The following is a 17,465-nucleotide window of genomic DNA, read 5'->3' as shown; positions in this document are numbered from 1 at the left end:
TGTGCATTCTGCTAACTAGGTTGGCCACAGGTGGCTTCAGAATATCCACGTTGATGGCAAGAGGAGCCTTGGAGGTCATCTGCTTTCATCTCATCATGAGTAAATGAGGAAAGAGATTAATGGACACTTTTGCGATCACACGGCTAAGTTGAACTCATGTTCTCCTGAATTGATGTTCCAGTTGGCTTCCTCTCCATCTTTGATCACTGGGCTCTTTGTTCAGACATCTGAAATTATGATCCAGTGCTGTACATGTTTGATTATGAAGTTTCAACATGGAGGCCTATGGGCTGTGCCCAGCATTCGTATCTGATCGTGTCCAACTCTTGTGACCCCTTGGACTATAGCCTGCCAGGCTCCTTTGTCCATGGGATTTCTGAGTTAAGAATACCAGAGTGGGTTGCCATTTCCTTCTCCAGAGTCTCTTCCCAACCCAGGAATCCAACCCAGGTCTCCTCCATTGCAGGCAGATTCTTTATGAACTGAGCTAGGAGGGAAGTCCTTAGTTTTCTACAGAGTTTGATAATTGAGATGCTATTTTAAAGTCCATGATGCATTTACATGAAATGAAAAATTTTATTTTTCATTTTGTCTTGAAAAATGCAGAAAACTCTGGAAGAGCAACACAGCGATCATGATGTCAGGTTTTGTGGTCTCTCCAGATTGCCAATGTCCCCCCACTTCCATGACTGTGTTTATTCTCACCTAAGAGTTGCCCTGAGAAGAGTTATCTGATGGCTCTGTGAGATTTGCCCTATAGCTCTGTGTAAGGGTATGCTCTATATACACTTGGGCTTCCCTGGTGGCTCAGATGGTAAAGCGTCTGCCTGTAATGCAGGAGACCCAGGTTCGATCCCTGGGTTGGGAAGATCCTCTGGAGAAGGAAATGGTGACCCGCTCCAGTACCCTTGCCTGGAAAATTCCATGGACTGTGGAGCCTGGTAGGCTACAGTCCATGGGGTCGCAGAGAGTCAGACATGACTGAGCGACTTCACTTCACTTCAAGTGTATGCTCTAGGGCCCTCACCAAGCTTCTACCATGCCCAAATCCACCTGTCCTGATCTAAATGATGCCAGTGCCGCAACCCCTGCATCTAGCCATGCTCATTCACTAGCATCCCCAGTGCCTTTCTGATGGATCCTCTCCTTCTGTCCTTTGTAGAAAAACTCACCTTCCTGTTTCAACCAAACTGCTCTTTATTTCCCTCGGAATCACCAGTAAGCCTTTGGCATAGGCTATTAAACTGGGATTTATAACCTTCCAGGAGACAGAAAATTCCCAGAATCCATATGGATTCAAATTTTGAATGTGTGTGCATTTTTAAAATTAACTGTTACTGGAGTATAGTTGCTTTACAATGTTGTGTTTCTACTGTAAAGCGAAGTGAATCAGCTATCTGTGTACATATATCCTCTGTTTTTTTGGATTTCCTTGCCATTTAGGTCACCACAGAGCACTGAGTAGAGTTCCTTGTGCTGTACAGTAGGTTCCATTAGTTACCTATTTTATACATAGTATCCATAGTGTATGTAAGTAACTTTTTAAAAAACTTTTATCATTATTATTATTTGGCTGTGTTGCTTCTGACTTTGGTGCTTTGAGGGGGTTATTCTCTAGTTGTGGTGCACAGGCTTCTCATTGCGGTAGCTTCCTTGTTGTGGGGCACAGGCTCTATGGCTCCTGGGCTTCAGGAGTTTTGGCCCGTGGGCTCTACAGCACGAGCTCATTTCGTTGTGGTACATGGGCTTAGTTGCTCTGCCGCATGTGGAATCTTCCGGGACCAGTCATCAAACCCATGTCCCTGCACTGGCAGGTGGATTCTTAACCACTGGACCACCATGGAAGTCCCTGTAAGTCATTTTAAAGGAAAATGTCCATGGCTTTCTTTCATCTTTATTTACAAGGCCCTGGAGGAGGGTACGGCAACCTATTCCAGTATTCTTGCCTGGAGGGTCCCATGGACAGAGGAGCCTGGTGGGCTACAGTCCCTGGGGTCGCAAGAAGTTGGAGATGACTAAAGCGGCTTAGTACAACAGTACTTGTTTTCTGCCCTCTGCTTACCCTTTATGAGTCTTTCTCCTCTTTGTAGGTTTCTTCCCCAGTGAGCAGGCTCTGTGGTCTTAAGGCAATGTTTCCAAGGGGTGGTTAAAGAGGGAGAAATGTGGTTCTTGCTACAAACACTGAGAAGGTTGCATATTTGCCTCGAATCTGGAATAAGACCCTTTGAATATTTTTTTTCTTTTAATTTTATAAAAACTCCTTACATTTTGATTTAGGGTAATTCTTTTCAGAAGACTTATTAGTGCTTCATACCCATTTAAACCTTCTAAATTCTCCATTCGCTAATGGCTAAGTTGCTTCAGTCATGTCCGACTCTGTACGACCCCATAGACGGCAGCGCACCAGGCTCCCCCGTCCCTGGGATTCTCCAGGCAAGAACTGGAGTGGGTTGCAATTTCCTTCTCCAATGCATGAAAGTGAAAAGTGAAAGTGAAGTTGCTCAGTCGTGCCTGACTCTTAACGACCCCATGGACTGCAGCCTACCAGGCTCCTCCGTCCTTGGGATTTTCCAGGCAAAAGTACTGGAGTGAGGTGCCGTTGCCTTCTCCGAAATTCTCCATTACAAACCCAAGAAGTGAGAGAAGAAGAAGAGACTTGCCGCCCTGTTGCAGAGTGGCAGAGAGGAAAACTCAAGGAAATAAGTATTTGTTTTAGTGAACTGTTGACTACTAATTAAGAAATGATAAACCAAAAATCAAAACTATGGTCTCTCTTAGCTCTGACAAGCTGCATATTTTGAGGAATATTCAGCTTCAACAATAATAAAAACAGCAACAATTATCCCTTTTTGATAAAGATGTTCTCCAGGTTGACTTGGTAGCTCAACCATGTCACCAAGGACCAGGGCTCATTTGACTTAATGTTCCAACTTGCCACTTGATGGTTGTAAGATCAGCTTTGCATAGCTGAATATTATGTTCTTAAATGTCATAAATAAAAGAAAGGGGTACAGAACTGGGATTTTTCCTTTTTCCTTTATTGAACACTTAATATGATATCTGCACTCAACAAAATTTCTGGTGTATAATGCAATACTGTTACGTATAGGTACTGTATTGTATAGTAGATCTAAGGAGCATATCCATCTAACATAACTGAAACTTTATACTCATTGAACAACAATTCCCCATTCCCCTCCCCCAGTCCCTGATAAACAATGTTCTACTCTCTGCTTCTGAGTTTGACTGTTTTGGACTCCTCATATAAGTGTGATCATGAAACATTTGTCTTTCTGTGACTGCCTGTTTTATTTAGCATAATGTCATCCAGGTTCATATATATTTCTATAGATAGCAAGATTTCTTTACGGTTAATATTTCATTGTCTGTATATTCCACATTTTCTTTATCCATTCATTCACTGATGGACATTTAGACTGTTTCCGTATCCTAACTATTGTGTACAATGCTTCCATGAATATGCAGTGCAGACATCTCCAGTGCTGACTTCAGTTCTTCTGGCTATATACCCAGAAGTGAGACTGCTGGGTCATATGATACTTCTAAGCTTAATTTCTAGAGGAACCTCCATACTATTTTCTATAGTGGTTGCACTATTGCATTCCCACAAATAGTGTACAGGGGTTCCAATTTTTCCATATTCTTGTCAACACTTGTTATCTTTTTTTTAATATAATAGCCATCCTAAGAGGTATGAAGTGATATTTCATTGTGGCTTTGATTTGCATTTCCCTGGTGATTAGTGATGTTGAGCACCTGCTTATATATTTGTTGGCTGTTTGTACGTCTTCTTTGGATGTCTATTCAAAGCCTACATCCACTTTTTAAAGTTAGTTATTTATAAGTTTTTCTATTGAGTTGTAATAGTTTCTTATATATTTTGGACGTTAAGCCCTCATCAGCTATAGAGTTTACAGATGTTTACTCCCATTCCAAAGATTGACTTCTCATTTTGCTGTTTCCTTTCCTATGTAGAAGCTTGCTTTCTTTCTTTTTTTCCTTCTTCTGTCTCTCTTTTATCAGGAAAGGGAAACTTTCCCAAAGCTCTTCAACAGTCTTGTCCACTGGCTACAACTGGTTTCCATGGACACCTCTAACTGCAAGGGAAATTGAGGGAAAGTATGGCTTTCACCTCTTGTAGGAGGTGAAAAAAGGAGGAGGGGAGGTACACAGCCAAAACATGGCCAAAGGACATTGTGCACCACAGCTGCTGGCCTCTCTCTGGGTTAGCAAGAAGAGAACTAGGATCTGAGTTAGGCATTGGTGACTGCAGCTGCTGCTTCAGGAGGCTAGTCTCTCAATCTCCATCCCTTTTCTTGGACTCTGCTCCATCAGGAATCAATGACTTAAAATATCTGCTTACATTCTACCTTACCCGCTAAATGCCCTCTTTGAGGGAAAGGGCTATGATTTATTTAACACCCAGAATCTGACTCATGGGAGGTTTTTTTTTTTTTTTTTTTTTAAGGGAGGAAAGTACAAATTCATTGATTTTATATTCATTAATCAAATACATTAATTGATTAATTGAGATCCCATTTACTAAGACTCATTATTACAAAAGCAAAATGTTATGTTTCTGAGTGCTAAAAGTGGAAAAAAGTAAGATAAAGACATAGTAAACAATAGAGGGGTATGCTTAACAATTTCAGAGGAACAATAATTTATGTAGTTATTTTAAGGAGAAATTCTTTCTGTCCTCTATATTTTTGCCTTCCTTGGCACCCAGGAAAGAAAGATTGTGCCAAGCCTTTTAGAACTGATTCACCTAAAAATACTGTATGTGATTTATGGTTTTCCAAAGCAATGTCTTATTTGACATAAACAATAAATGTGTGATGTAAGCAAGGGGAGTTTAGAGGCCTCATATTTAATGTTATGGGACAAAATTACTGATACAAGGTCAAAAATCATAATTTAGGATTGTTTTAAGACCCATTCTTTCCCCCAGTGTCACCAAAAGAATCCTGTAAATGCTAGTGCAATTTCTACCTCCTATGCTCTTGCAAGAGGGAAGATCTTTTTGCTGGAAGAAGAGATAAATTGATCTAGATATTACAGTACTCAGAGGGTGGAAAGGGAGGATGAAAATGATGGAAAGCTTTATGAGTAGGGAGTGAAAGAGGAAGCTTTTTATTTTTTTCCCTGGAGACCAGAGCCAGAGTAACTATGTTTAAAAAAAAAAAAAAAAGTTAGAGAGGAAAGAGAATTTGAATGTATTTCTGAGAACTACATATTTTCATCTCCTTTAATGTCTTCAGAGAGTCATGAATAATAAATAAAACTTCACCTTTAGTATTTTTAATTTTGGGGTATAGTTCCTTAAATCTGACACTTCTCTGAGACTGAGTCTCATGGGTCTCTGAGTTTATTAGGGTTACACATCCGTGATGAAACAAAGGCTCAGAGAGGTTAAAAGACTTGCAATAAATCAATTATATAGATAATAGAACTTAACTAATGTCTGAATTCCTATTTCATGCTTTATTCTTCCATTTCATTGTATAAAACAAAAGTGTATACATTTGATTTTTGTTGTTCTTCTTTGTGTGTATGTGTTTTTTCTTTTTTTGAAAGGAGTATACTTTTGTCCCTTGCTTAATTCATGGAGATTTATCAAGTTTTCAGCTTGCTTCCATCAAGCAAATATTTTGTACGATCAAGGGTTTTTCTTTCTCTATTTCCTTTTTATTTTCCTCATTGTTGGCACCTCATCTGAGGCTGTGAGTCCCTCAGAGCTATGCATCTCAGAGTGATAACCGAATTTCTCAGGGTACAAGTTATTGGGAGGTGGAATTTGTGCTATTTGGTGGCACCACCTTGGTGGCTGACTTGGTTGGTATCTCTGTCTCTGGGCACCCCCTCCCTCTCCCAGGCTGAGTCATAGCCAAAGGCGTCACATCAAAGTCTGAGAGAATGAGGCTCCAACGATGATTCACTAATCAAAGGTTTAGAATTAAGATACATACTAGTTATCGCCCGCCTGCACTATCTACCCCGAGGTTCTGGGAGAGGTTAGCATGCTTGCTCACACCTTGTTAATTCTGACTGATTGAAGGGAGAGGTGTAGAAACATCTTCAGTGTGTGTTTGTGCTTTAGGTAAATCAAAGGTGTTTGTCCCTGTCTGTTGATTAGAGTAAGCAATTGGGTTTGGAAATAGCCAGGTGGTACAGAGATTGTGGTAGAGAGATTTGGATGACTGGGTTCCTATTTCAGGAAAGGCATAGACCTGGGGCTGGGACTCAAACAGGCAATTTTTATTTTGGCAGGGGAGGTCATTACAGTCATTAATTCAGATCTTGAGAACTGACTATGGGTAAGGATATAGAAAAGGTATATTGGCTGCTTGCTCTCTCTACAGTATATTGTTTTGCTGTTGTTGTTTGTAAAAGTTGCAAAAGAAACAGGAATTTCCAAAGAAGCTGAGCATTTAAAGAGGTAGGGACAAAGAAAGAAAGGAAGGAGAAAAGTGCTGCCCTAAGAGGAGAGGTCATTTCAGAACACTTAGGGAAGACCTGGGGGAGGCTCTCGCAATGGTCCAGCTGTGATCTGATGAGGACTGAAGTCAGGCAGTGGTGGGGAGGAGAAGGATGAGATGGGATGAATAGAGAGAGGAAGGAAGAAAGGAAACATGGGGGCTGGAGCCTCTTCCATGGGCCTGGAAAATGCAGATTGGGGCTGCTGGCATCACTTATTATAATTTATTGTAGCTGTGTGGGTGTTCACCCAGGGGAGTGCACTAGCTCCATTCTCCCAGTTCCACATAATCTGGACTCCAATCTAATGGATGTCTGACAACAACAACCACAGCATCGTGGCAGCACCCACAGGAAGTAGGATCCCTGGAACCTCACAGAGTCTGTCTCCTTCATGTGGGGGCAGACATGGGGAATGGGATTGAAAATAACCAAGAATAAAAAAATAACCTTTACATTTACAGACTCTCCAAGTTAAATAGGACCATAGTCCATTCCTGGTGGTAAAGCTTTGTTGTGTTTTGCTTTCTTTCTAACTGAAAGATGAGACTATAAAATGGAAAGGAGTGGTGAGAGAACTTTGGATATTCAGAAAAGTACAAATAGCTCTTCATGGATTAGATGAAGGTCTATGGGGGAGAGATGTGTCTCAGGGGCTGAGAGAGAGGCCAGGCAGTGGAGGACCTATAAATCATGACAAGGATGTGTATTTTACCTAGTAAGTTACAGGGATCCATGATGACTTTGAATAGAAGTTACATGATCAGATTTGCATTTAAGAAAATCACTCTAACTGCAGTGTGGCAAGCGCAATAAGGGACGGCAGTTGAGGGTGGGCAAGAGGGATTCATCTCTATTCCATGTCTTTGAACTCTGAACTGTCCTAAAGTTCTAAGATTAGGCTTGAGTCTTTGTTGGACCTAAAATACAACCTCATTCTGACTTAGCTGGATCTCGTAGAGATGGGATTATAAGCCCTTCTAAGCTCCATGTCCATATGTCTAAGGCTTGTAGGTGGAATAGTCTTAGAAATTCAGCCAGAAATGATTAAGAAAACAAGGGTTTCAGAAAAACATGTCTGGGATTTCATGGAAGAGCTCTGGCTTCTCGAAGAATTGCAAAAGGGTAAAGCAACCTGTCACTGAGAAAATCCCAACATTCCCAGTTCCATCCTCTTGAATAGTTATCCTCATCTCACCCCAAAGCCAAAGCAACCTGGAGAAGGACGATCTCCTTCACATTTGTACAGCTTCCCAGCTTTTACAATTTATTTTTGCAAGTGTATTTCATTCCATCCTTGCAACTTCTTTGTAAGTCTGGCCAGCTAGATAAAATCTCAGCCTCAGTTTGCTTCTCTGTTCCCAAGTGGGAGTAATATGTGGCCCACTCATGCCAGATGGCTAATCATCTCAGTCAGAAACCACTCTCAACTCCTGGTCAAACCTACCTCTCAGCATCATATCTGCAGCAACAAGGCTTGATAATTCATGCTATGTGTTTGCTTGCAAATGAGTCTTTGTGTGACAAAAGAGAAACAGAGTGCCTGGTATGTGGATTGAATTGTGTCCCCCCCAAAAAACATGTTCAAGTCCCAAACCGTAGTACCTGTGAATGCGACATTATTTGGAAGTAGGAATTTGCAGGTAAAGCCAAGTTAAGATGAAATCCTTATCATGGGCTCTGATCTAATATGACTTCTTTCCTTTTAAGAAGACATAGACACAGGAAGAGTGCCACATGATGACAGGTGCAGCTGTGAGCCAAGGAATGCCAACGATCAATGGCCACCACCAGAAGGCAAGAGAAGATTTTACACCGAGTCTTAGAGGGAGCATGGCCCTGCTGACACCTTAGTTGTAGACTTCTGGTCTCCAGAACTATGAGAGAATAAACTCCTGTTGTTTTAAGCCACCCAGTCCATAGTACTTTGTCATAGCAGCCCTAGGAAACGAAGGCAGTGCCCTTGATCCTAAGTATGTCACACTGTGTCTTTCAACAATCAAACCATTGTGCAGGCAAGTCTAATGAAGAAACTCCTCTGTTCACGAAAGACTTTGGTCAGAAGACCAGTGAATCTTGAGGAAGAGTTTGTACATCAAAACTTGCCCATCAAACCAACAAAAGGAGAAAAGATTATTTTATTTTGTGCATCACCCTTCAGGCTGGGTGTTGAGTTTTTCCAGATTGATATGGCAAGAGACTCTAATGAAAGGGATAGTTAAATGACTTTAAACCATTTAGAATGTGCCCACATTCCTCTGGGTCTTAGGGATGGGGAGATGAGGAACACCATATCTAAATCCTTGACCTTCTGGAGACTTCATTCTAGTCAGGGAGAATGCTATGTTGTTGATTGATTAACTGAACTGGTTTCTGGCCATAGTCTATTAAAACAAAAATTTTTTTTCAACATTCTTCTACTTTCTATTTCATTTTTTTTAAATTTTATTTTATTTTTAAACTTTACAATTTTGTATTAGTTTTGCCAAATATCGAAATGAACCTGCCACAGGTATACCCGCGTTCCCCATCCTGAACCCTCCTCCCTCCTCCCTCCCCTACCCTCCCTCTGGGTCGTCCCAGTAAAACAAATTTTATGTTAGGGTCAAAGTGGTTAGATATCACTTGTTCTACACATATGCTAATGGCAGAAAGATACTTTTTATCTAAGAGGGACAGGAATTCTGTCTTCTGACATGGAAAGTAAAGAGGAGTTCTGGGAAGTCTGAAAAGCTATAGATTTGACTCTTCAAGATCCCCCAGGAGCAGAGAGATTTTCAAAGATCCTACCTGGAGACCTGAAGACGATGTAGGGGTCTTGCTGAGCCTCTGTAAGGTCTGGTAAAGACACCGTAATTAAAGCTTTTTTGGGATTTCATTCAATGAGCTTGAACCCTACACTTCAGACCATTAAGCAATGTCTTGTGCCTCCCTTAAATGGCTATTTAACTTAATTATGGGCTGGTTGACTTCAATATGATGAGTTTAGTGGGAAGAAAGGGCTTCCTTGGTGGCTCAGAGGTTAAAAAAAAAAAAACCTCCTGCAATGCAAGAGATATAGGTAGACACAGGCTTGATCCCTGAGTCAGGAAGTTCCCCTGGAGGAGGAAATGGCAGCCCACTCCAGTATTCTTGCCTGGAAAATCCCATGGACAGAGGAGCCTGGCAAGTTACAAAGAGTCAGATGTGACTGTGCAGAACACATAGCACAGTGAGAAGGAGAATAGAAAGGTTTCTTCCCTCATTTCTCTCAGGGAAGTTGTGTGATCTAGTTTTCAAACTCGCTAGAGTGAAGGGAGGAAGGGGAAGAAGATGGTTGTTGAACAGAAGTATAGCAGAAAGAGAATAAAGATAAGAAAAATTGCATTTAAGTTCTACCCAGAGAAAGCGTGCTCATACGAACAAAACGAATGTGACACAGACTCATGTTCCAGAGCAATTCTACCAGGAGGATGATTCTCAATGTTAGGGCAGAACTTTCCTCCACGGTTAACCTCCTAGTGACCCGAATTACACAAGACCCTCAAGGCAAGAGGGACTTCGCTCCCTCAGGAAAAGACGTGATCTCATTCTGTGTCAAGACCCTGGAGTTTCTTTGACGTCAGAGCTGCTCGCCCCTCCTCCCAGTAGCCTTGGGCAGATGTCTGCCCCAGACCCCCCATCGGAAGTCCCATCCTTCAGAAAGACATTTTTACTGCCCTTGTTTTTCTGCAGTGTGTCCCTCTTCCAGATCTGAGGAAATCCAAATGCTGTGAAGGACAGAGTCCACTTGTAGGAAATGAAGTTGGCTTTGTCCTCCCAGGTGCAGGAGTGGGGGTGGTTGAGAGACTGTGGGTGGAACAAAGAGGTAGGGAACAGTAGAGTCTTCAGCCAGTCTCATGGTCGACCAGAAGGTCGCTGTTGACCTCCTGCCCACGTAGCAAAGAGCAAAGACCCTTGTCACAGATTCTCTTCATTGGCTAGTGTTGCTGCAGCCTTGCTGGACACCAGTTTTCTCTGTGAGGCAGCTCAACCCAGTCTGTTTATTAAACTACAGAAATTCTGGGGAGAAGGAGATTCTATGGAGAAAGTGTCCTGGGAACTTAGAACTAAAGGGTTTGCAAATGTAAAAAATATAGGAAGTTCACACGGGGCAAAAAAGACTCCTGGTTTCCCACTCTAACAAAACTTACTCTTCCTCCAAAGCTTCTCTTTTCCTGTTCTGACACCAAGAGGTACGTCCCCAGGGACTGAGGCTCTTAAAATATTGTTTCTTTCCTTAACACTGCCTGTTCACCAAATCCTTTGGATTCATCTCTGAAATGCATCTGGAACAGGTGCTTTTACTTAGCAGCTAAAATCCTCAGTTTCCACACTTGAAAATAAGAACAATAATAGTACCTACTTCACAGTGTTGTGACAAAATGTGATAATGTAAGTAAAACCCTTTGCACAATAGTTAGCACATAGTAGCACTCAGTAAATGTGAGCTATACTATTACTTTTGTTATTATCATCCCCATTGTCAGTCACCTCTCCCAATTCTCACTGCCTCAGGTCAGGATTCTTGCAATACATTCCTACTGAAGTCTCTGCCTGCAATCTCTCCTGCAAAATTAAACTTGAACACTCCTGACACATTATCATTCCTCAAACACAATTTTTGCCATAATATTTCTTTCCCCAAAAGTGCCCAATGATTGTTTGTTACTTCTGTTACAAAATTCTTCAGACTAGAATCCCAGAGTCTCCTTTCCTGATGCTATAATCCAATATAGAACATCAACTCTAGCCTGACTTGCATGTCTCTAGTCTCACCTTAGGGCACAAGTTGCCTCTTCTCTCCCCCTACTCACCTTTTCTTAGCACTGAGTTGTGCCTTTCTCCAATCTAAATGCACTTTCCCCAGCCTAAATGCAGTCTCAGAACCTCAACCCTCTTTGCTTCCTAAGAATGATCAGATGGAGCTATTACAGTAGAGACAGAACAGGATACTGCCCTGGTCAGAGCAATGAGATTTTATAAAAGTGGCAGGTGGAGTCCTGAGAGGATGAGTGTGTAAGTGATCCCATTTTTTATTCTTAGATGTTGACCAGTTCATCCTGATTCAGTTTCACCTTTGTCTCCTTTCTCTGCATTAGTGAAATTTTAGACCTTGAAATTAAATCCACCAGATTTCAAATGGGGGAGGGGTGTGAAATAAAAAAAATTTCGTGGATTTTTTCTTCTTATGAAGATTTCTTGATCAGAGGAGAAAATGGCCAAACATAGGAGAACACTATAAATCCATGAGAACGTTCCCAGCTCTAGTGAGGAAATATCTCAGTACACTCTACAGTGTGGGGTCAGCTATGAGAAAGGGAAATGTTGAAGCACAGGAGAGTCATTCCAATCTTCTTTTGTTGTCATGTAAAGACTTTGGTCATACATTAGTAAAGAATCCAGGAATAAAGAAAGGTTCTGTTTTTTATTCCATTATCAAGACATAATTATTGAAGAGTCACCTATGGTATACTTTGTGCCACCAATAGCTTGAATTTCTCCCCTTTTCCCTTTATCCTGGTTTCTTGACTTGAAAAACTGAAAAAAAAAAAAAATCTGGAGTGGCACCTTAATAATACATACCTAAAGTGAATAGATATTCACTGCGTGTAGCTAAGTGAGTGGGGTGGACTTATATAAACACAGAATAGAATTATGGGTCTCTAGCAAAGCAATAGCATGTATCATAAACTATCACTTGGGGATACTTAACTTAAATCCAATAAACCATTTCCCATCCCTATCACTATCTCTGTAGTTTCTGAAACATAAAATAGCTTTGTACCTACCTAGGGTAAAGTAGATTCCAGCAATAGAGGCAGGAGATGCATGCATGATCCTTCTAGGTTCCTTTCACCATTGACAGTCATTGACTTTTTGATCCCAAAGGAATGATCTGTCTGCAGCAGAACATTTTTACTGCCTGCTTCCTCTCTCTTCCCCCTTTCTCCACCCCCACCCAATTTTTTTTTTTTTATCCTTAAGGGATAGAGGCTTTGATAGAGGATAATAACTCAAGATGATGCAATGCGTTTGTTTTGGCTTCCACTTGGGTCTGGGTCTGTTATTAGAGGGTGTGCTAAGCCTGGCCTTCCCATTGGCTCAGTCCCAGGTTCAGGACCCGCTCCACCAGAGCCATGACTCACCTCTGAGTTAAGAGGTTTTCTTGAAGTCATGGGCTGTGCTTGGGTACCCAAGCCCTTGGGGTCATGGTGGCTCTTCAGGGCCCCCCTCCCCAGCACCTGAAGGGGTGTGTGTTCTCTGCTTCCACTTTTCTTTATGTCTATATATGATGTCTTCAGACTGCTGTGTCTCTCTGTCTTCCTACTGCTGTGCAAGTTTGTGTACATTTCTGTCCATGGGGAAAAAACTCAATTACATGACAGTGTTTTGATAAATACCATACATATTTACTCTATGCAAACACTGTGCTTTGGGGTAAAGGTGGAGTTTGTGACCTCTCTAGAGATGTAGAGACAAACACATAAAAATCTTTATAGCAAATTGCCTATTTTAGAGAAAAGAAAAAATAAAGGAAAGCAAAAATAATAACAACTATAATTCCATTCCTAGAGACACATACTACTACTATTTTGAGTATATTATTTCTATCCACAGACACATTTTCAGTTCAGTTCAGTCACTTAGTCATATCTGACTCTTTGTGACCCCATGGACTGCAGCTTGCCAGGCTTCCCTGTCCATCACCAACTCCTGGAGCTTGCTCAAACTCATGTCCGTCGAGTCAGTGATTCCATCCAACCGTCTCATCCTCTGTCATCCCCTTCTCCTCTCACCTTCAATCTTTCCCAGCATCAGGGTCTTTTCCAACGAGTCAGTTCTTAGCATCAGGTGGCCAAAGTATTGGAGTTTCAGCTTCAGCATCAGTCCTTCCAATGAATATTCAGGACTGATTTCCTTTAGGATGGACTAGTTGTATCTCCTTGCAGTCCAAGGGACTCTCAAGAGTCTTCTCCAGCACCACAGTGCAAAAGCATCAATTCTTCGGTGCTCAGTTTTCTTTATAGTCCAACTCTCACATTCATACATGACTACTGGGAAAACCAAAACTTTGACTAGACTGACCTTTGTTGGCAAAGTAATGTCTCTGCTTTTTAATATGCTGCCTAGTTTGGTCATAGCTTTTCTTCCAAGTAGCACATTTTAACATAGCATAAATATAGGATCAAACACTTTTTGATAACCTGCTTTTTATTACTGCTTTCCTGTTTAACAATATGGGATAAGTAAATGTTAAGCATTTGTATTTCTAAGCTTAGATATACAAGTGCCTTGTTCTAGAACTATACTGTCCAACTATGTCAATAGCCATATGTGGCCTTCTAAATGTAAATTAATTAAATTTTAGTAAAATTTTAAAATGTAATTCTTCAGTCACACTAGCCATATTTCAAGTGTTCAATAGCCACATGTGGCTAGTGACTAAAGCACAGATATAAAACACTTTCATCACCATAGGAAATGTTATTGCACAGTGTTGTTCTGAAAGATACATTTCCACAAAACCCATCTTGAAGACAGAACAGCATCTGTAAACCATATTTCCCCTTAATTTACAATGGCTGACAGAGAAGAAACTACTCAATCTAATCTTTAAATCAACATTTCATTATTTCATCTTCTTTTCCTTGATCACATCCATCCACCCGTTAATAAACCAGCCTATATTGCCTACGTTTTAAGCATATGAAAAGAAGGTTGAAAAATCATACAAGAGACTACTGAGCTCTAGTTCGTAGAGTGCTGCTGTGGGGTCTCTATGTTTAAAGAAACAAGAGTGTACCCAGAGTTCTTTATTTTTTGAAAACAGGAGGGAAATTCTTGGTGATTGATCAGGGTTAGAGCAAGAGAAAAGAAATGAATATGCTGCCTCTTCTGTACAATTTCCTACTGTGTCAGCTGCCATAATTTGGAAAGCAACCATAGTTTGTTGACCCCATGTGTGCTAAGTCACTTCAGTCAATTCTGACTCTTTATGACCCTATGGACTGTAGCCAGACAGGCTTCTCTGTCCACGGGATTCTCCAGGCAAGAATACTGGAGTGAGTTTGCCATGCCCTCCTGCAGGGGATCTTCCCGACCCAGGGATAAAACCCACATCTCTTATGTCTCCTGTATTTGCAAGTGGATTCTTTACCACTAACACCACCCCAGTCAAGATTAAATCTTTGCTGATATGGGTGGTGTGGCAGGATAAACATCTGGACCAGTAATCAGAAGGTCAGGATTTAATTCTTGCCTTTATGTTGACCCAGTTTTCCCCTATCTCACTGCCACAAATACAGAATCTGTATATTTATAAAGTGCCCTCTTATGCTCACTCTTTCATTTGATACTCACCACAACCCTGTCAGTTGAACCCATACTTTGAGAGTATGTCTTAAATGGCAGAGAAGCAATCATTCAGGTGGTCAACTGATTGTTTAGTCTACCCAATGCCTGTGTCAAAACAAAGGGTCAGGAAGATTTTTCAACACCCTCCTTCATATTTCTTAACTGAATCAACCAGTGGTTTGGTGGAATTGAATGAACCAACTTTCGGGTCTTCAACGTAAATGCAAAAACCACCTGATGCCAGCTGTGCATACACAAATAAGACATAGCTGTGAAGCTGTTGCCAGGTGATAGAGGCAACAGCCACATGTGTGGGGTGCAAAACTGGCTGAGAATTAGAACCAGAAGCTTCCTTGGATGTCCTTGAGTCATGCCCCACTCCAATCTCTGGTGTCCTTATCTGGATAGAGAAGAAAGGTGGTCTAAATTTATTGCGTTCACACTTTGCACCTTGGACCTTTCCTCAGAGGCTGCTGAAAGAGGAGAGTACTAAGACTGCCCCTTCTGCTTCCCCAGAACAGCTCCATTTTTATTTGCCTTTCATTTGGGCTTTTGTAAGAATTTCACTGAACAAGGGTTCCTTGTCTTAAAAACATTTTGAAAATAACAGTTTAGATAATTTTTGAGGCTTCTTTCAGCTATAGAAGGGCTTCTCAGGTGGCACAGTGGTAAAGAATCCACCTACCAATGCAGGAGATGCAAGAGACACGGGTTTGATCTCTGGGTCAGGAAGACCCCTTAGAAGAGGAAATGGCAATCCACTCCAGTATTCTTGCATGGAAAATTCCATGGACAGAGGAGCCTGGCAGGCTATAGTCCATAGTGTCGCAAAGAGTTGAACATGATTGAGCACACACACACATCAGCTTTAGTAATTTATGATCCAATATATTAAAATGCTGTAACAGTTGATGCAGTGGAGAATCTTTAAGGTGTTTTAAGAATTTTTAACTCTTTTACAGTGCATTTATATGGTGGTATTATGTGTTACTGGGAAGAGGGCAGGGAGTTAAGTTCTAAGGACAAAGTTCAGGCAAAAACTGAATTTAGTTAGAATTAGCCTTGAGTTTCTTTAAATCACTCTTTATGGTAATACCTTTATTAAGACACAGGTCACACACTATACAACTCACCATTTAAAGGGTACAATTCAATGGCTTTTAGTATATTCACAGTGTCATGGAATAACCATAACAATCAATTTTAGAATATTTTCATCTCAAAAGGAAGCCCTATAATCATTAGCAGTCACCCTTCAATTTCCCTAACCACATCCCAGCCTTAGGCTACCACTAGTCCATTTTCTATCTCTATAAATTGACCTATTCTGGACATTTTATATAAATAGAATCACACAATATGTGGTCTTTTGTGAATGGCTTCTTTTACTTAGCACATCTTCAAGTTTCATCTCTGTTATGCCATGTATCAGAACTTTATTTCTTTTTTACAGTTGAATAATATCCCATTGTGTAAATATACTACATTTTGTATATCTACCTATCAGTTGATAGACTCCTTAAATCATTCTTAAATCTCCAGAATTTGGGCCCATGGATGTTCAAAAGCCAAAAATTAAATAAATTTGTTTTCCTTTGTGTTTAGAGAGCCATTTGAGCTAACCCATTTATTTTACTTTTTATTGTCCAACACTTAGAGTTGAATTGGGACATACTCGCTTTGACTGTGTGGATCACAATAAACTGTGGAAAATTCTGAAAGAGATGGGAATACCAGACCACCTGACCTGTCTCTTGAGAAACCTATATGTAGGTCAGGAAGCAACAGTTAGAACTGGACATGGAACAACAGACTGGTTCCAAATAGGAAAAGGAGTACGTCAAGGCTGTATATCGTCACCCTGCTTATTTAACTTCTATGCAGAGTACATCATGAGAAACGCTGGACTGGAAGAAGCACAAGCTGGAATCAAGATTGCCGGGAGAAATATCAATAACCTCAGATATGCAGATGACACCACCCTTATGGCAGAAAGTGAAGAGGAACTCAAAAGCCTCTTGATGAAAGTGAAAGAGGAGAGTGAAAAAGTTGGCTTAAAGCTCAACATTCAGAAAACGAAGATCATGGCATCCGGTCCCACCACTTCATGGGAAATAGATGGGGAAACAGTGGAAACAGTGGCCGACTTTATTTTTCTGGGCTCCAAAATCATTGCAGATGGTGATTGCAGCCATGAAATTAAAAGACGCTTACTCCTTGGAAGGAAAGTTATGACCAACCTAGATAGCATATTCAAAAGCAGAGACATTACTTTGCCAACAAAGGTCCATCTAGTCAAGGCTATGGTTTTTCCAGTGGTCATGTATGGATGTGAGAGTTGGACTGTGAAGAAAGCTGAGCACTGAAGAATTGATGCTTTTGAACTGTGGTGTTGGAGAAGACTCTTGAGAGTCCCTTGGACTGCAAGGAGATCCAAGCAGTCCATTCTGAAGGAGATCAGCCCTGGGATTTCTTTGGAAGGAATGATGCTAAAGCTGAAACTCCAGTACTTTGGCCACCTCATGGGAAGAGTTGACTCATTGGAAAAGACTCTGATGTTGGGAGGGATTGGGGGCAAGAGGAGAAGGGGA

At 41.1% G+C, this 17,465-nt stretch overlaps 1 non-coding gene across 1 annotated transcript; it reads left to right on the top strand.

Moving 5' to 3' along the window:
• Positions 1–796: 796 nt before the first annotated feature.
• On the top strand, positions 797–868 carry TRNAY-GUA (transfer RNA tyrosine (anticodon GUA)). The gene has a single exon. It is a non-coding gene; the product is annotated as a tRNA-Tyr (tRNA).
• Positions 869–17,465: the final 16,597 nt, after the last annotated feature.

Source organism: Bos grunniens, chromosome 2 (assembly GCF_055505025.1).
Source record: "Bos grunniens cultivar Pamir isolate PY7600 chromosome 2, Bosgru_T2T1.0, whole genome shotgun sequence".
In the NCBI taxonomy this organism is placed as follows: domain Eukaryota; kingdom Metazoa; phylum Chordata; class Mammalia; order Artiodactyla; family Bovidae; genus Bos; species Bos grunniens.
Note: the sequence above shows the minus strand (reverse complement) of the source record. Positions and strands in the feature narration are given on the sequence as shown.